Genomic DNA, 5,000 nt, shown 5'->3' with positions numbered 1-5,000 from the left:
ATAATATGGCGCATCCTATCGGAAGCCCTGGCTAAATAAGAGGGCTAAAATATGGTCATAGTTTTACTCCGTTCGGCCAAAACAATTTGATCGTGGTGACCACCATTTTTAATGTGCTTTCAAATTTGGGGGCCTGGAGAGGAGTTCGCCGTGCCTGATCGTACGTTTATCACTCGCTTCAATCAAAGCAGTAACTGAAGAATGAAGCGAGCGAACACCAGATTGATGTCTGCTGAGAAGATTATTTTCATTTAGATAATGATACAACTGACCATAAACTTAACAAATCGAAAGTGGTTCAGCGTTGTCTGTACTCTTATCGACAACGATATTCGTCAGTGGTCAAAATGAGGTGTAGCCGAGTGAGTCTACAACAAATCTTGACCACTGTGATGACGAATATCGTTGTCGATAAGCGTACAGAAAACGCTGAACCACTTTTGATTTGTTTTTTACCACAATATTCAACGCTAAAGAAAGTGTTTATTTCAGAAAACAAAGAGCAAGCGTTGTCTATAACTTTCTTGCAATATCAAGGCTGTTGCCTAACAGGAGCCCGGTAGCCTGGGGCTCCCAAAGAATAGCTCTGGGCTCCTTAATTTTTCACAGCAACACCTTTCACTTCATATGTTGGGCTCCTAAGTTCGCACCGTTTAGCTTTGAGGGCCCCTTTAAAATTTTCTTAGGCAGCAGCCTTGAATATGATTGGTTTATTTCCCAAAATGAGCGTTTCTGATTGGCTATTACATTGCGCGACAAATTGACGCGAGCATGACGCGAGCAGCGTTGTCTGGACTCTAATCGACAACGGCAAATTAGCCAACCAGATTGCGAGATTACAAGCAATTGTGGTAAAAAATTCGTTCAAAAACCTTGGCCACAATCGCTCGATAATTAGAAGGATCACTCCCACTTTCTTAAAAAGAGGCGACATTCTTGAATTCTTCCATTCATCGGGAAAAATACCATTGTCCATCGATTGATTGAATATCAGAGCAAGTGACCCGCAGATTCTTTTAGAAGTCTGGCTGAATCCAGACCTATCCCCTTCTCTTGCGTAATTTATTTAGGTGGGACAAAACGTGCAATTGAGTTACATGCTGCAAACTAAAACAAATGTTGGTATGGTTAACAAATTCATTGAAAAAGGTGCCCACTTCTTCTATATCCCTGGACAATTTGGGTTTCCCATGTTTTGCATGAATTTCCATTGTGAGTATCAAAAGTGTTATAATAGTAGGACTTTTTTACATTCTTGATCATATTGTTCACATCATTACGCAACTTCTTAAAATTACTCCACTCGCTTGGATCGCCTGTCCGCAAAGCCTTAATTTTTAGACTCCGATACATCAAATTCTTAAGGTCAGGGGTAATCCAAGGACTTTTAGAGGCACGAACGTATTTAGTGCGGAGTGGAGCATGCAAACCACACAATTTGAAGAACAAAGCTTTCCCATGAGATCAACCCACGGTAGGGCCAACATGTCCAAATGAAACAGATTACGATCAAACATTTTTAAATGCCTATACGAAACAGTAGTAGTTCCCTAGATGATGGGAGCATATCACAATTAAGGTCGCCCATAAGGTAATACTCTTTCCCTTCAGCATCCAGCTTACCCACAAAAGATTCAAAATCTGAGAATAATTCAAAAGATGAGTTGAGAGGTCTGTACCATGTAGCAACAATAAAAGATTTGCTTCTTGCTTTATTAATTTCGATGGAAAGGCTTTCCAGTTGATTGAATGTATGTGCACTAAAATATTAGAAGGAGGGAGGGAAATGCAAGGAAGCTAAAAGGTCATTCAAGCCAAAGTACAAGACATAGCCCCTGCAAACCTTTGTCAGATCGAGTAAAATCTATGAAGTCCCACTCCCAGCCCCCAGGGGTCAATGGGTTAATTAAATTCATGTATCTCATATGACCTTCTGGTAAGGGATTCCAAAATCTTGTTTGAGGTTTTCCCAAGATTTATATCATACAGACGTACGTGTAGTTTGATCTTGAAAAGAAACGTTCAGTCAAAAAATAACATATCTGTCCAGTTGCTAAAGAAAACAAGTTTTTTACCACAATTGCTTGTAATCTGGCAATCTGATTGGCTAATTTTCTGTTGTTGATAAGAGTCTAGACTAAGCTGTACGTGTCATGCTCACGTCAGTTTGCCATGCAATGTGATAGCCAATTAGGAACACTCATTTTGGGTAATAAACAAATCATATTGCAAGAAAATTATAGACAACGATTGCTCTTTCTTTGTGTTACATGTATGATTTTGGTCACGCTCTGAAATAAACACTTTCTTTGAAGTTGATACCCTGGGTGCCAGAAGTTCTATTTTTCTTTTGCGAGGAGCGATCGGTTAAAATGGAGAGGCGAAAAATAAGAACCTCTGGTCACGGCGGTTAAGAATCTCAGTGCCAGTACTTTCCAAGTAAAAACAATCTAACACTCAATTTCACAGGTTGAACAACGATAGTGCACCCCAGAGGCCACAAAACCGGTTTTGAGTGAAAGGAGTGCCACGAAAACAAAGCTGGCGGTGGAAGGCTGTGAATTCGAGCGAGCATTTAGGGGTTTGCAGAGTACAATACACAGTAAATTCTGGATTTCGGAGATTTTAGAATTGAAACCTGTTCAGGAATTTCATCAAGGGTGAGCATGTGGAATTGGATGATATTTCAACTTGTGCCGAAAGTTTGTTCGTATTTGCATGATCGTGAATCAGTATTTGCATGATCGTGGATCCAAAAGCTGCTATCGTAGTCGTTATTTGTCCTTTGAATGCCTTGACTGATTCACATATCCGAGAGCTGAAAGAAAATCCGAAAACCATAACACTAGAAATATCCTGTTTCCAGTAAAAAGCTAGTCACGTGTGAGAAAACTAAACTGCAACCACCAACAGCAATCAGTTTGTGGTTTCAATTTGCTTTTGATTGGTTGCTGAGAGATGGGAAATGTCAAAATCAAAATGTTCTATTCCCAAAGGACTTGAATTGGGTACAACAGTGACATCACTGTAGAAAACCAGTTTGGCAAGATATCTTATTTGGACCAAATTGCATGGAAGTGAGATTCTTAACCCCCTTATTTTTCGCCTCTCCATTTTAACGGCTCGCCTTTCACAAAAGAAAAATAGAACCTCTGGCACCCAGGGTATGGCATTGAATATTGTGGAAAAAAACAAATTGAAAGTGGTTCAGCGTTGTCTGTACTCGTATCAACAACGATATTCGTCATCACAATGGTCAAGATTTGTTGTAGACTCACTCAGCTGCGCCTCATTTTGACCACTGACGAATATCATTGTCGATAAGAGTAAAGACAACGCTCGGAACCACTTTCGATTTGTTAAACAGAAGTCTATTTTCTGCAAGATTTGCCATTAATGATACCATTATTCTTTTAGCTCTCTGTTCAGGCAAGTAACCTTAAAAAGGTTACCAAGATCATGTTCATAATAATAATTGCACCCACAATAATATTATTATTTTTGTATACATCCCTGCCGAATATAAAAATCTTGTCTCTAAGTAATAGTAAACACATCTCAATCACACACCTGTCACTTGGGAGATTCATGATCATATTTGTCTTTGATGAAGGGAATTCTTTTTGTTACAACCTTCCAGTCTGTGAAATACAAAAATGCAATTCCACCTCCAGCAGCCCACGCTCCTGCTGTTGGAATCCTGCAAAATAAGTCAGCACATCAGTGAATTACTAAAAAAATCATTCTCAATTTTTTTATCAAGAAAGAAACATTGAAAGCAGAGTGTTTTAAGGCATATTAAATTAATATTAAAGGATTCTTTATGCTAGGAGTTTCTGTTACATGTACATGTTCAAAGATGAAGAACACAATATCAAATTTATTTTGTAATGTTAAGAGTGTATGATAATACAATAATTATTGTTTTTAAGGTCTGGACTTGTGAGATTTTGTTCATAATTTTTGATGTCCTCTTTTTAAATATTTAAACATATTAATTTTTGCAGGTGAACTACTGTATGCCCTTAGATTGGCAAAACTCATCAAGAGGGCTCATTCTTAAATTCCTTGAAGATTCTGTAATTTTAACACACCAAGTCACACCACCATGAAACTGGGTGTTCAGGTCACTGTTCCAGTTGTTCTTATTCCAATAGATAGCTTGAAAATTTCAGAGAAAAAACATTTTATTTAACAATCTTATTACTCCATTAGCACATGTTGGATATGAGACGGTAAATAACCAAGGAGGCACGTAGCACCGAGTTGGCTATGACCAGTCTCATATCCAACAAGTGTGAATGGAATAATATTGTTTTATTAAATTCCTTGAAGTCCAAAAGTATAGAAAGTACAAAATACGAGTGAAAAAACCAAGCAAATCCGAGTGAAATGGAAAAAACTTGATGAGAACTGATGGGATGTTGTGTAAGACCTTGTGGTCAGACATGCAGGCTCATCACAAAAACATTTTCGTGTCCTTCTAAACGTCAGAATTGATCCAAACTTTCCACAAAAACGTTATTCAGAGAGAAATTTCGCTTTCCAGCGAAAAAATTTTAGCTTATCAATGCTTAGCGCAATCATTTATCATATCAGGTCAAACTAAGGTATATGAGCTGATAATCAAGATTGATTGAACCAATCAGGGCATGAGAAATGCATTAACCGAGGTTGTACATGTAAATTTAAAGGAAAGTTCACTCCAAAATGATTAATAGAAAGTTCATGAGAAGAAAAGGTTTTCACCAAAATTTCAATCTTGAAATAGCTTTCTAACCTTATGAAATACTTGTTAAAAATACACACATGCAGGCCGCCATTCTTGGATTATACGCGACGTCATTGAGCTCAACCTGAAGTTTTGCTGGAAGCTTGAACACACAAAGTCGTTGAGATCCCTCTTCGTATTCCAGTCATGCCTTTTTGTCCAGCAGCTCAAATAAATCAGACGGATGAAATACCATTCATGTTGTTCACACTTCCAACAGAAAAGTGGG

The 5,000-nt window shown here is 38.1% G+C and overlaps 1 long non-coding RNA gene across 1 annotated transcript in view; it reads right to left on the bottom strand.

The window, feature by feature from the left end:
* LOC137992678 (uncharacterized) overlaps positions 1–5,000 on the bottom strand; it is a 19,577-nt gene that overhangs the window by 12,694 nt on the left and 1,883 nt on the right. Inside the window, exon 2 of the long non-coding RNA XR_011121734.1 lies at positions 3,571–3,700. This is a non-coding gene — a long non-coding RNA (uncharacterized lncRNA). The remainder of the gene's footprint in view (positions 1–3,570; positions 3,701–5,000) is intronic.

The sequence above is a fragment of the Montipora foliosa genome, chromosome 2, assembly GCF_036669935.1.
Source record: "Montipora foliosa isolate CH-2021 chromosome 2, ASM3666993v2, whole genome shotgun sequence".
NCBI classification, from domain to species: Eukaryota; Metazoa; Cnidaria; class Anthozoa; order Scleractinia; family Acroporidae; genus Montipora; species Montipora foliosa.
This window is presented reverse-complemented; position numbering and strand designations above follow the sequence as displayed.